Source organism: Coenobita brevimanus, chromosome 45 (genome assembly GCF_032717465.1).
Source record: "Coenobita brevimanus isolate Jiangsu-jjx chromosome 45, ASM3271746v2, whole genome shotgun sequence".
Taxonomy (NCBI): Eukaryota; Metazoa; Arthropoda; class Malacostraca; order Decapoda; family Coenobitidae; genus Coenobita; species Coenobita brevimanus.
Window position 1 is genome coordinate 3110891 of NC_136998.1, and position 15992 is coordinate 3126882.

Genomic DNA, 15992 nt, shown 5'->3' on the forward strand with positions numbered 1-15992 from the left:
TCAGTTATTACAACTTACACTATTTTTCAACTTATACGTTTTATTCATGCTAACATTACACCCGTTTCCACTTTATATTATTGCTATCACATATTTACTGACCAGAGTGTTATACTGAGCGTCATATTTTCGCAGATTTATACAGTGGGTGTAGTTTTCATATCACTTCGTTCAACTTACACTATTTCTCAACTTATACATTACTTTCCTGCAAACATTACACCCGTTTCAAGTTTATATAAGACTTAGCACATACTGACTGGCCTTACCATTTTACTGAGCGTAATATCGCCATCCCACACAGTTTCAGTAGTGTAGGAAGTTATGGTACTCTCTGGAACATGGCTGAAGGCACAACGCAACATTGGTGGTGGTGGGGGAGGTGGAGAGCGGCGCCTTTCATCACTCGCACTTCTCTTCCCTCTCCCTTTTCCTTTACCCTTTCCCTTCCCTTTCCTTCCTTTCCCCACATCCTGGGGCTGTGTGGAGGAAGTTTGGGAATATTGTATGGCGAAAGACATGCTGGGGAGTGGCTCCACCTCCTCTCCCCTAGGCCTACGTGTACCACGTGCTCGTGCTGCCTCCCTCACACCACTTTCCCTTTCACCCCGCACTCCCGCCACACCACTTTCCCTTTCACCCCGCACTCCCACCACACCACTTTCGCCTTCCCCAGACAAAACACTAGGCCATACTTTATTTGCCTTCTCGCCCCACCTTCTGATCCTCGGGGTGAGATTTTATCCTTCCCCAACCACGAGGCAACATCACGTCCTAAGCCGCCGTCATCGTCATCGTCCTCATCCTCGTCCTCATCAGAATCTCTCTCTAGGGGATGGAGAGAGGTCCATGCAGGTGTTTTGGGTGCAGGCTGGCCTTCCCTTGCCTTACGATATGTGACATACCGCTTTTTTCCGGGGCGAAGGGACCTCCTCATCACTGCTTGTTATTTCCTCCTCAGGCTGCACATAATCTCGATCCACCACATCATCATCAAGTGGAGAATCACTATCTCCAGTGAAGGCATCCAGGGCGGATTGTATTTCGTCGTCTGAGAGACCTTCACGCGCCATGTCTGACCTGGGTCACTGCTAACAGGTGAGTGACCGAGACAAGGGCGAGCGCAGGTCACGCGGGGTCTGGGATGCTGCCCGCCTGGCGGCAGGTAGGGGAGGCTTGGGTAGGTGGGCGAATCGAAAATCTCGCGCGAATTTTGAAAATTGTGGAAATTATGAACCTTGCAATTGCAGGACGTTGAAGTACGTCAACGGGATTGGCAGTGACAAAACGTGAGGACGTGGAAGTACATCGACGGGACGCCGCGGGTTAAGTTCACGTATTGGTATAATTTATACTTGCATGAAACTACTTTTCTCGTACTATGAAACGCCATGGTAGATGTTCTGCAGTGGCACTACAGGCCTTATAATTATGAGCAGCATGACACGGCCCTGTGTAGCTGGTGTGAGGAAGGGGAGACTAGCTGAAATTATGGTCCTAAGGTGATCTGTCTGTCGCCAGCGCACAGTTGTGTTCGTCTACCTTGTAACGAGTTGTACTAAATTGTATTGCTCACAGTTCATCATTTTATTTATTATACTGGCAAAAAAGCGAGTTGGAATTGCGTGTGATCAGTTTATTTATTGTATTGTAAGGCAGATTCGGCATTATCATGAGAACTGGCAACACTACAACCCTGATCTGCCCGGTGCTGTCTTCTTTTCAGTCTCTCTCTCTCCGATTCTCAATATCTGATGAAGTTCTTTAGAGGGAGGTTGTATTCTGATGCACCGCACTCTTCCATTTCAATGATCTTCCTGCACATTTTAACTTTCTTGTTTGTTATCTTCCAACCTGCACTCCGTATACAAATGGTTCATTTATGCATTTCAGTATTTATGGTTAACTTTGAAATGTTCTGCAGTTACTAGGCTATGTATAGATGTAGAGTTGATAATAAAATATTGCAATAAAATATCTATATACATACATTCTCCCCCCCTCCTCTCTCTCTCTTTCTCCACACACACACACACACACACACACAAATATATATATATATATATATATATATATATATATATATATATATATATATATATATATATATATATATATATATATATATATATATGCCTGAAGGGTGGTGGAGTGACTATTGTTGACTGGTTAGTAAGATTGTTGAATGTGTGCTTTGTGAAAGGTATGGTGCCAGTTGACTGGGCAAGTGCTTGTGTGGTCCCGTTGTATAAAGGCAAGGGTGATAAGTATGAATGTACTAGCTTTAGGGGTATAAGTCTGTTGAGTGTTGTAGGTAAGGTGTATGGTAGAGTGTTAATTATGAGAGTTAGAGAGGGTACAGAGGGAGTGATTGGTGATGAGCAGTGTGGCTTTAGGAGAGGGAGGGGATGCGTGGATCAGGTGTTTGCGGTGAGACAAGTGTGTGAAAAGTATTTAGCGAAAGGCAAGGATGTGTTTTGGGCATTTATGGATTTAGAGAAAGCGTATGTTTTACCCCTGGGGGTAGGGGGGTTTTCAAGAATACTCCCCCAGTATCCCTGCTTGTCGTAAAAGGCGACTAAAAGGGTTGGCGGAGGGTTAGTGCCCCTCCCCGGAAAACAACTAACTAAAAAAACAAACAAGAAGCCTCGGACAAGGACTGACCAAACGATGACGACCCAGGACCGGACAAAGGACTTGGTAATGAGTACATGGAATGTAAGAGGAGCGAATGATGAGGTGAAAGAGAGAGAGATTGTCCAGGTGCTTGAGGGTGCGAAAGTGGATGTATGTGGAATAACTGAAACAAAATGGAGGGGAGAAAGTGTGAGAGAATGGGAGTATGGATGGGGTATATGTGCAGGAGTAGATGAGAATGAGAGGGCAAAGGAAGGAGTGTGTATAGTTGTGAGTAAAAGATGGAAGAAGAGCATAAGACAGTATGGATCAGTTGGGTCAAGGATTGTGTGGGTAAAGTTGAAAGTTGGAATACAAATGTGGGCGATTGTGTGTGTGTATGCGCCAACGCAAGATCGTGCTAGAAGAGTGAGAGAAGAGTTCTGGACAAATGTGGAAATGTGCATGGAAAAGTTTGGAAGGAATGAGAGAGTGTTTTTGATTGGTGATATGAATGGTAAAGTTGGGAATGTGAAGGTGGATGGAATAGTTGGTGAGTGGGGTGTGCCTGCCGAGATAGATGAGAATGGGAGTGCGTTAGTGGACATTTGTGCTGGGAGGGGGTTGGTGATAGCCAATACCCTCTTCAGGCATAAAATGATCCACAGGTATACATGGCGAGTGATGAGAAGGGTGGGTGGTGAACTGAATGAAAGGAAGGCAATGATTGATTATGTGTGTGTGGATGAAAGGATGCAAAGATGTGTAAAGGATGCAAGAGTGTATAGAGGTTTGGGGAGTGGACTTTCTGACCACTACTTGGTGGTGGCCAGAATTAGGATGCAAGTGAGATGGAGGAATAGAAGAAGGGAAAGACGAGAGGAAGGAGTAGTTGCAAGGAGAGTGGAAAGGTTACAAGAGGATGAGAAAAAGGCAGAGTATAAGAGAGAAGTGGAGGAACGATTGGGCAAATATGAATTGGAGCAGATGGGAGACGTGGAAGGTGTGTGTAAGATATTTACAGAAGAAATATGTGCAGCATGTGATGTGGTGTGTGGAAGGAAGAGAAGGCGGAGGGGGGTACAAGGAACAGCGTGGTGGACTGAAGAGGTGAAACAGGCTGTGGCACAAAAGAAGAAAGCATACAATGAATGGGTGAGAAATAGGGGCGTGGAAGAAGTTGAGAGGCGGAAGAGAGAGTTGTATGTGGAAAGGAAGAGAGAGGTGAAAAGATTAGTAAGAGAGAGTAAGAGGAGAGTGGATGAGGAATTTGGAAGGAATTTGAGTGCAAAGTGGAGGGACTGTAAGAAAATGTTCTGGAGAGAAGTGAAAAGAGTAAGACAGGGTGGAAGTGAAGTTAGCAGGGGAGTGAAAGATAAAAATGGTAGATTATTAGTGGAGAAGGGAGAAAAAGTGAGCAGATGGAGAGAACACTTTAAGGAATTGTTGAACATAGAGGATGGAAGTAATGCAAGTATAAGTGGCTGGGGAATGGCTGGGAGAAGGAGGGAGGTGAGAAGACAGGAAGAAATCAGTAGGATAGAAGTTGTGGAAGCAATGAAGAAAGTTAAATCGGGGAAAGCCCCAGGAATTGATGGAGTGTGTGGTGAAATGCTGAAGCATGGGGGAGAGATAGTAGTAGAATGGATGTGGAAGATGTGCAGATTGGCCTGGGAGGAAGGTAGAGTCCCGGAGGATTGGAAGTCAGGTATAATTATTCCCTTGTACAAAGGAAAAGGGGAAAAAGAAGTGTGTGGTAATCATAGGGGCATTTGTCTTCTTAGTATAATAGGAAAAGTGTATGGTAGGATACTTATAGACAGAGTTAGAGAAAGAACAGAGAAATTAGTTGGAGAAGAACAGGGAGGCTTTAGGAAGGGAAGAGGTTGTGTAGATCAGATATTCATTCTTAGATCTTTAGTGGAAAAGTTTCTAGAGAAGGGAAAGAAGTTGTATGCGGCTTTCATGGATTTGGAGAAAGCATATGACAGGGTGGATAGACAAGGATTGTGGAAAGTGTTAAGAATATATGGAGTAGATGGGAAGTTGTTGAATGCTGTGAAGAGTATGTACGATGGTGCGAAGGCTGCAGTGCGTGTGGATGGTGAACTAAGTGAATTTTTCTCTTTGAAAGTTGGTTTGAAACAAGGATGTGTCATGTCTCCATGGTTGTTCAATCTGTACATGGATGGGGTAATAAAAGAGGTACAAGGTAGGGTAGTGGATGTTGGAGTGGCCCTGGTGAGAGAGGATAGTGTTTGGAAACTCCCTGTACTGTTGTTTGCAGATGATACTGTGTTGTTGAGTGAAGACGAAGGGGAGCTGCAAGGCTTGGTGGATGAGTTTGAGAGAGTGTGTAAGAAACGGAACCTAAAGGTGAATGTAGGGAAGAGTAAAGTGATGGTCTTTGAGAGAGGTGAAGTTAGTGAATGTACAGCAAGGTTAGATGGTGAGGAATTGGAAAATGTGAGTACGTTTAAGTATTTGGGTAGTGTGATGAGTAAGGATGGAGGTTTGGAGTGTGAAGTGCTTGAAAGGGTACAGCAGGGAAGAAAGGTTGCTGGTTCCTTGAAAGCAGTGATAAGAAACAGGGAAGTGAGCATGGAAGTGAAAAAGTTACTACATGACAGTATTGTGATACCAACTCTAACGTACGGAAGTGAAGCTTGGACATTGTTGGAAGGACACAAGTCAAGAGTGAGAGCAGTGGAAATGAGTTATTTAAGAGGAGCCTGTGGAGTCACGTGGAGAGACAGGCTGACGAATGAGGATATAAAGGAGCGTTGTGGTGTGGATGTGGATGTGATAGGAAGCGTTATGAGGAACACACTGAGGTGGTTTGGCCATGTGGAGAGGATGGAGGGCGAAAGACTGACGAAGAGAGTGTATGTGAGTGAGGTGGAGGGGGGAAGAGGGAGGGGGAGGCCAAGGATGAGATGGAGGGATGGGGTGGAGAGGTATATGAGAGAGGGGGGTGTGAGTTGGGAGCAGGGCAGTGAAATGGCGGGGGACAGGGCGACTTGGAGGCGATTTGTTTGTGGCCACCCCAAACGGGATTGAGGCGTCTGGCAATAGATAGATAGATAGATAGTATGTTAGAATTGATAGGGAGGCTTTGTGGACTGTTTTAAGATTGTATGGACTTGATGGTAGGTTACTAAAAGGGGTGAAAAGTTTTTATGTAAATAGTAGAGCGTGTGTAAGAGTGGGAAATGCTGTGAGTGATTTGTTCCCTGTGAGAGTGGGGCTGCGACAGGAATGTGTGATGTCGCCTTGGTTGTTTAATATTTACATGGATGGTGTTGTAAGGGAGGTGAATGCAAGAGTTTTAGGTGAAGGTCTGAGTCTGGTGAATGTTGATGGTGGAGAGTGGAATCTGAAGCAGCTGCTGTTTGCAGATGATACTGCACTGGTGGCTGATTCAGAGGAGAGATTGAGACAGTTGGTAGAGGAGTTTGGAAGGGTGTGTGAAAGGAGGAAATTGAAAGTAAATGAGAATAAGAGTAAAGTGATGAAGTGTACGAGGTTGGTAGATGGTAGGGGGATGAATATAGTTTTGAATGGCGAGTTGCTTGAGGAGGTAAAGTGTTTTATATATCTAGGGTCACATGTTGCTGTGGATGGAAGAATAGATGCAGAAGTGAAGTTTAGAATACATGAAGTAGGAAATGTGCTGGGAGGAATGAAAAAGTGTTTAGATGTCGTTCGCTTAGAATGGATGTAAAGAGAAGGCTGTATGAGGGTGTTGTGGTACCGACTGCATTATATGGGGCTGAAACATGGAGTATGGGTGTAGCAGAGAGGAAAAGTTTGAATGTAATGGAGATGAGGTGTCTGAGGAGTATGTGTGGAGTGACGCGTATGGATCGAGTGCGGAATGATGAAGTGCGAAGGAGAACTGGAGTTGTTTGGGAGATGGCTGGTAGAGTTGAGCAGAGGGTGTTGCGATGGTTTGGGCATATGGAGAGAATGGATAATGAGCGATTGGTGAAAAAGATAACTAGATCTGATGTGAGAGGTGTAAGGCTGAGAGGAAGACCACGAATAGGATGGATGGACAGTGTGAAGAGAGCGCAGGATGCGAGAGGGATGTCTGTTGAGCAAGGAAGAGTGGCTGTGCGTGACAGAAATAAATGGAGAGAAATTGTGAATGAATAAGTGGTGACGCAGCCCTGAGGGGATATTCTCCCGCATTTGGTCTGATCAGCTATTTCAGGTCAGGTGCGGGTAAGAGGATGAGTCTGTTATCATGTGGCAGGGGTAAACCAGCTCTGCTGTCGGGCCCTGCTGCGGATGTCACTGATTGCATTGCGCAGTTGACCCTTGTGCGGTATAGTGTGGTGAGGATCTGTCCGTTTTCCCCTTTGGGGCTAAGATGCGAATGAATGTGTTTGAATGGATGAGTAAATGGGGAGTGTGTCATCCTGTCTCGGCTACCTCCCTTTCCTTGGGGGAAGCAGCCTAGGTATATATATATATATATATCCCATTGGAGCCCAGTGTCCCGAGTATGGACAGAACTGGGATTTTTCAAGTCTTTATAAAGTAGGGAACCCCCGGGTAGGGACCTATGAGCTTCGCGACTATGAGCCGATAGGCGGAGGGCGGTACGCTTAGTACCCTCCCAGTGCGATGCCTCGCCCAGCACCCCTGGGATCCAATGGGTTAAATACATACAGCGGGGCCATAGAACCCATCTGACAGCAGTCTCACTCTTTTTCTGTCGAACACCGTAATGAAAGTTACCGTAACCGTTACTCCCAGTTCTACATAACTGTACGCAACAGATCAACTAGGAAGCTGACCTCCTCTGTCCGTACTTCCTTTTGCCAATGACACCCAGTCTTATTATTACACTGTGTCCTGACACCATGAAAGGAACGGATCTTGAATTTCGCTTTTTCCCCTTTATTTTTGAGAGAACAATATTGCGAGTTACCAACCTTTGATTCCTCCTACCTTACATAATATATCTCTATCTATACATCGATCTATAAATCTACTTTTCTATGTATATGTACAATTATCTCAGTATACGCTGCAACATATTTTTTTTCTATTTTTTAAAGATCAGTTACTTATTAGCTTCAGAATTGGTTTGTTTTTCCTTTTTTCTATATTATCATATTCAATCTATGAACCATTTAATAACTGCACTGACACGGATGGTGAGGGGCATAATTATGTACCCCATTTTTCGCCACACCAATAATAATTTATACTACAAAGCAATGTCATTTACCAAAATAATGATCTTACTTAAATGTTGTCACTGAAACATTCCAGTTGAAAGTGACTTTAGTAATGAATTTTGAGGAATTTGGTAATCAGCATAAACTCGATCGTATGGTAATTTCGCTATAAAACACCCTCCCCCCTTTTTCTAGAGTGCTGAATCCGCCTCTAACTGCATGAGTAAAGATGAGAGTACACATAAGCAATATAATATACACAATTCGTCAAGGAAGTTTATAGATGCAGCCCCGAGTCTCAAATAAACTTATGATTAAAGCCTACCCTAATTATCAGTTGTTTTTTGCATGCAGGACAAGAGGTGTATAGGTGTAAAATAATCCCACACTTTTGTTCTTCTTGAAATAAAGTAATAACGAATCAGAGTTTCACCAGAGAATAAATCGCATGTCTTTTTGTGAAAGCAGGTCCAGACTGTGACCTTTAAGTTGTAAATTATATCGTGACCGTGATACCGGGTGTTGCCAAAGCTTGAAGGGGATATGGTTGCCTGTAATATTCGCCTTTTCACGTCTGGGGGTTCAAACTAATGAAACCATATTTTTAATCTGCCAGATCCTTAAGGAGATTACTGGTTAGTGTAGCAAGACCTTACTAGGGTGGGTATCTTTCTTAAACAGTGTTAAGGTAGGCTACTATTTATTGCAGCTGTTCACAAGTGCAGAGGAAGAAGTCTGCCAGGACTGGTAAACAAACAAATTATTTTTTTCTTAAGAGAACCTCATAGAAGTGAATGAGTTAATGAAGGCCATTTCTAACTCCTTCAGTTCAAGGATTCTCAGTAACGCTGAATGAAATTATTCAAAGGCATCATCAACACAAAAGTCGCATACCTAGTGGCAGAGGAGGAGGGATATATAACAGACACTGGGGGACGTGTATTTAATTAAATGAAGGAAAGCGGATAGAAGACAGGCAGAACCTTTACTCAGGAGGTGATTAGAATGCTGAAAAACTGGTAAAGGCATTTGAAATAATCCTGTGAAAAGCTCCGTCTCTATTCTTCATCTTCAGACATTCGCAGTTGGTGGTGTTTCTCTAAGAATGTGCGTTGTACAGTAGGAAAACGACAGCAAATCCATATGAATGGTTGTTTGTGTAATGTGGATGGATGTGAATGCTGTGGTTCGTGATCGCTTCCGGACAGTACAAGTCATGGACGTAGTGTAGCTCTGACGAACTAATGAATCCGAGACTGTGGACGCTCTCATATTTACAGTACTTCCTCACTACACCTAAGTAACACCATTTCGGTAAATGCCCTCAGAGAATATTTTGTTTAGCCTGATCTGCTTACGTCATGCGATTTTATTAAGTCTGAGAAGGATATCCTCGAACTAGTAATATTGAGCAAATATGCTATTGCCTCATCATGTAAACACTCCTGATAAAAGTATCGGTTACACCTCTTACGTGAAACAATGTGACACCACGAATGAAAGATCTGATAACAGGCACACGAGGAAATTCTCATATTGTATCTGTGCTTGTCTTTGGGGCAGGTTCACCTGCCTGGATACTGAAATGAGACATTGACCAATTTGTGGCCAGAGTTCCTGTGAGGTGGGGACAGGTACTAAGCGTACCGCCCTCCGCCTACCGCCTCATAGTCGCGAAGCTCATAGGTCCCTACCCTGGGGTTCCTTTCTTTATTTAATTCTGAAAATGCCCAGTTCTGTCCATTCTATTGGACGCTGGGCACCAATGGGTTTAGATACTGCTACAGGAAATCAGTATGGAACTTCGTCAGAACCTTGTGCATCGGTGTTGTAACATTGTAGTATTCTCATCTTATGAGTGGTGAAGTCATGCTATCACTAAGTTCCATACTGAATTCCTGTAATGGTATTTTAATACCCCATTTCAGTAACCATAAAATCTTTGGTTCGTTTTGTCACATCGTTTCGGGCAAGAGGTTCAGCGATATTTTTTCGGGGATGTGTACCTACTAACATCAGTCACATATATACTGAGGACTGAGCTGGGCCTCAACACACAGCTCACTGGGGGATTTACCTGCTTGTGAGCACGATGGTGGAACCTCACTTTGGATAGAGACCAGACTAAGAACGGGAGAACAACGCGACTGTCTGATGAACAAAACTAAGTGTGTGTGTGTGTGTGTGTGTGTGTGTGTGTGTGTGTGTGTGTGTGTGTAATTGTTACCTCCACCCTCTCCCAGATTCAAACAACTCTCAATCTTCCTCCCCCCTCTCCAGCATCCCCTTCACATCTTGTATCCCCTAACAATTATTTTGAAAAAAGAAAAAGAAAAAAAAAAGTCTTATTCTAGCCACCTACACCCATTACTTCCACTCCCACTATTTTCCTTTGCTCAGTTTCTAACCACCTCCTTCCACGCACCCTGTGTTGGTGTAATATTTAAGATAATGTTCTGCAGCTTCGGCCACTGGCCTGAAATTTCTTATGAGTGCTAACCTTGTATATTACCCCGTAAACGTTTTGATGGAATTGGAATTAGGAACATTATTTTGGTTAGGTGATAACATAGTACGGAAAAATGCAGACAGCCGTAACCAAAATAGTAAGTGACTGAAATAACATCAATCATAAGAAAGAAAAAAAAAAGTAAAATCAGAATGTATTGTTACTTTTCTGACTTTGCATAGGATGATGTCAAAGGACCTCTCCACAACGATAAAGCAAGCTATATTATATGTTGTTCTCACCAGTCGGTTTTTATCGGTTCCGAAATTAAATAGAACTGGAGGGGATTAATACTGTAAAACCATCAGTGATAACCCCCCCCCTTAAAAAAAAAAGAACATTGCTTATGGTCGTAATTTTTAAATCCATAATAAAAGAGATTTGTTTCTTTTTATTCAGCGTTTTTTTTTTTTTTTAATAGTTTTCCTTTCGGATCGGAAGATACTAAGAAACTGAATCTAATAAGAACTCAGAGTGACATCATCAAGGTTCCTTGTATGCAGCTGAGATGCTAATACTCGTATAACATGAAATAGACCATTTTAATGTGTCAGCAATCCCAACCATTTTACTGGTGCTGGAGTCGAGGCCTCGGGTACACAGAAGTGTTCTAGGCACAGAATTCACTTGACGTGCTTTAATCAACAGTCACCAACCAATTACCCAATACACAGAGCGATTAGGCAGTCATCCGACTAGACATACGACATGGAGTTACGGCAGGGTGTGTGGATACTGTAGAAGAGATATGGCTGGAGTTTTTAATTACAACTGAGGGAAAGCCATTTTTTTTTTTTTCAAGGTGAAGCTCGTGAGTAATAGGGTACTGCAACAAAACAATTCGTATCAGACATATTTTTAGATTGTGAGATGCTTATAAGCGAAGCAGGTGCAGGAAAATGTGTAAAGAACTGTAACTCCTGCAGAGTGTCAAACCATGCCAGAATGTGACTGCAGGGGCTAATCATTCTTCACATACAGTATATAGTTCAATGACACGTGCATGGGTTTAGCAAGAATTACACCAAATAAAGAGGTACTATCAATTGTGGTTATTGTGGGGTAGTATGCTTAAGGAGTAGTACGCAAAGAAAAAGGGGAGGGGGCTGGATTATGCTAACTCTAGTCAGTTTTATTTTCACCGCAGTATGGTCTCTTGATAATTTAGCAGGGCCCGTGGGTTTTTGTCAGGAGAAGGATGCTGGAAATGGAGTTACCAGGCAGGAGAGAGAGGAAGGCCAAAGAGAAGGTTTATAGATGTAGTGAAGGAGGACATGCGGGTGGTAGGTGTAAGGGAAGAAGTTGCAGAAGATGGAGTAAGATGGAGACGGGTGATCCGCTGTGGCGACCCCTTAGGGAAGAGCCGAAAGGAGAAGTGGGTTTATCATTTTCCCTCTGACCTATGTTCTAACCTTTCAACAACAGGTGGAGTCCCGAGTATTTGTATTGTCTGTTTCCGGGTGGCAGTGGGTGGAATGTTGGGTTTATCATTTTCTCTCTGACCTCTGTTCTAACATTTCAACCACAAGTCGATTCCCGAGTATTTGTATTGTCTGTTTCCGGGTGGCAGTGAATGGACCGTTGTGTAATTTTTGCGGTTTGGTGGCACTGTTTGAATAACCGCACAGTTCATAGGTTCATGAGTGGCGTATGAGTATGACACAATAGGACAGACTGTCTGGCATCTCCCACCACTCCCCTTGCTGCAATACTTATTCATTTTCTGCCGCGCCTCCCAATCCCCCCACCGCACTTCTAAACTGCTGAGGATGTTCATGTATAAAGAAATATAATTATATGGCGCATTACTGAACAGATATTGTTTACGTAACTCGCTGATGACCTTGTATTTTTATAAAATTTCAATTATATTATGAGGGAAAATAGAATTACATGTTGAAACAGGGAAGCATGATGTAATATACAAAAGTCATTTTACATTTTCCAGGTGACATGTAGAGGTGTATGGAATGTAGGAGGACTACTGGGCCTTGGAAGCAGGCTGTGAAGCCTGTGCCCAGAGTCGGACACACACACACACACACACACACACACACACACACACACACACAAAGTAAAATTGAAGTCACTTTAAACTATGCAGTGCTTCAAAACCAAGAGGATCGTTGGATTGTATTGTCAAACAATTCCTAGAAACATTTCTTACCCAAACCTAAAGTTTGTGGATTACTAGAATACCATTGTTATGTTTTTTAGACTGATTTGTTTAATGCTATTCAGAGTTGCTGGAGAAGGGTTAGGGTTCATCATTTGTATTTTTAATTTTTGACGAAAGTGATATAGAAGATAATTGTCATACAATAATAAATTACACTGAACAAAATCATAAAATTATTAACATGCCAATTAGGGGTGGAACTGTCCCTGTATTCTCAGTTGCAATTTCTTCTGTTGCTCCTGTAATGCCTCTAGAAGTCATTCATACTACTCTTTCTGTTTTTCACTTTGTGCTTCTAGTTGTTCTCTGAGTTCTTTCTTGAGCACTTTCTGTCCCTCATTTTGTGCTGGTAGTTGTTTCTGTCCTTCAATTTGTGCTTATAGTTGTTCATTTCGTGCTTGTAGAAACTTCATGACTGCAGCCAGAGACACTTCCTCCTGCCTAGCTTGGCTTCTCGTCTGTAGACCTTCCGGCTCCATCTCGATGATTTGACTCACTGCAGCACTTTTTCATCCCAGCTTCTGACATCACTTGTTACCTCTTCATCCCAAACTGTCACAGACTTCAACAGCAGTAGTTTAGTATGGGAAGGATGTCACCCAGTGAATCATACTTCATGGGATCAGCCTTTCAATGTACAAATATCAACTCAGGCATCGTAATGGTAATAACGCAGGCTTCTCACGTTCATTGTCTTTATTTTCAAAGTAATTACACTGTTTGCTTCACAACTCCAGGGCTACACTAACTTCACAAGGCCTCAAGTAAAACAAAACTGACTGAAACTCCTCTATTCTGTCACTCATCCTTTTATAACATTGCTCGAAACTCGAATGTTCTTGTACATACTCCTAGCAACAACATTTTTCTAATTCGAAGACACCCAAAACATTCCAGAGCTTTCATATGTTATGTAGCACTCTAAATGGAGTAAATGCTTTAGTATACAAGCTGAAATTATATCTGACTAGAGGCCCTCCCAAGGGAAGAATCTCACCAGTCGCGAGCCGATATATATCTAGCACGGCTCGGAATATGACCTCGACCTTGGCCTACTTTCACCAGGTTCGAACTCATAGATTTTTATTACCACTACACACCTGTAAAATTCTGCAATGATATCCTGAGTAGTTGTGAAGTTATCTTGGTAACAGACACACAGACCCTGACCTACTTTCACCAGTTTCGAACTCTTAGGAGATTTTCATCGCTACTACACACCTGCAAAATTCTGTGATGATATCTTGAGCAGTTGCGAAATTATCGTGCTAAGACACACAGACACACAAACTGAAAACAATATTCCTCGGAGATTTTCATCCCTACTACACACCTGTAAAATTTCTGATATCTTAAGTGGCTGTGAAGTTACAGTGCAAACAGATACACAGACCTTCACCTACTTTCACCAATTTCGAACTCGTGATCGATTTTCTTTCCAGCTACACACCTGTAAAACTTTGTGATGTTATCTTGAGCTGTTGAGAATTTATTATGCTAACAGACAAACAGACACACACGCAGACGAATTGAAAACAATACCAGCTTTGCTATCGCGGCTGACACATATTACACAATCATCCAAACAAAACATTATAGAGAGAAAACGATGACAAATTAATGCATAACTTTACAAATACCTCTGCTCACAACAGCAGGCTTTCTGGCAACTCTGACTCATGAATGAAAATGCAAGAACCACTGGGAACCTTCCAGTACCACCCAGCTAACACTACTGCTCCTCAGCAGTATTAATTTCGGACAAACTGCAGGAGACCTCCCTAACGATGAATTTTTCATTACAAGGATTATGTTCAGTAATCATAAATTCATTTATGACACCCAGATTCTGCAGAAATATTAATGTTACGAGAGTCGAAAGACTGTAAGGCATTCATGACATCCAAATTCTGCGAAAATAACATGTCATTCATGAGCACATAGTTAAATTTGTAGACATCGGCAGTGGCAGCCAACAGAGGACAATGGGGTGATTTGGATGTGAAACTCATTCGTCCCCAAATTGTTCATGCTAGTTAGGTTCCGTTAAATTATGATAGGTTATAAGAAGTTAGGTCTGGCTGCATTGGGTTAAGTTGAATTCGATAAGGTTAAGTTGTTTTAGCTTGTCATCAGGGCTTTGAAACGGTTTAAGGGAACGAAAACGAAAACCAAAACGAACGAAATTATGCTCGGAACAAAAACGGAAACGAAAACGTTACCATAATTACTGTTCCGGAACAAAAACGCTATTTTAAAATTCCTGTAACCGGTTAATAACGTCAATTATTCGTACCATGCCATATTTGGTCAATATCCACTTTCACTTCCAGTAGCCAAATGATTTAAGTAAATACATCTTTTATCTGCAAGCATTCTTCAGTTCAAGGCAGGATTTCTCTCTCTCTCTCTCTCTCTCTCTCTCTCTCTCTCTCTCTCTCTCACACACACACACACACACATACACACACAGATATTTCTGCATCAAAAATATGACAACAGAACAAGTTAACAGCATTCTCTTGTGTTGTCTTAACAATAGGTGAAATGCGCACTCCCGCCACCAAACCCCCCTTCCCACTATGGAGCCGCAGCCCCACCCCCATCCCAGGAGGACACCACAGTGGGCCAGATAAACACGATGCAGACTCGGAGCGAGACGGGCCCAGGTACGCCCCGGCCCTATGTACCTCTTCCCCTCAACTCGCCCATGACATCGCAGTGATGGCCAACTACATCTCGGCTGGACCACCCTTCGCCAGGATCGGGGTGGGACTGCTCCAGATACAGTCCCTGGCAGCACCACGGTAACGGCTACTGTATGTACCGGGAAATGGACGGCCACTGTACGCCTTTCTGCTGCAGCCACATCTGGAGCCCACCTCGGTGTGATGGCCACTGTACACACACCGACAGGCAAAGGCAGGAGAGGTGGAACCGCAACAACGGCCACTGTATGCGTCGGAGAGGGAACGGCCAATGTATGTCCCTCATCCACCTCTTCCTTCTCCTGCAGGAGTAGCACCGCGGTAACGGCCACTGTATGTACCGGGAAGGGAACGGCCACTGTACGTCCCTCAGCTACTTCCCGTCAGTCAGGCAGAACTGCGGCGATGGCCACTGTATGCGCCAGGTAGGGAACGGCCACTGTACGTCCCTCATCTGCCTCCTCCTCCTTCGGGAGCAGCACCGCGGTAACGGCCACTGTACGTACCGGGGAAGGAACGGCCACTGTACGTCCTTCTGCTGCTATCCCAAGGGCTTGTGGAACCGCAGCAGTGGCCACTGTACATACCGGGGAAGGAACGGCCACTGTACGCCCTTCGTCTACAGTCCCGAGGGTTCTCCCGGAGGAGGTCCCTGGCGCAGCCCACTCTCCACCCAGCGGCCATGTGGGACGCCCTTCTGTCTCTGCCTGTAGGTGTGGTTCCCCGGAGGTGCTGCTGTTCCAGGAGTGGTGGGGAGGTATGGTAGCTGAAGGCGGGATCCACGCCAT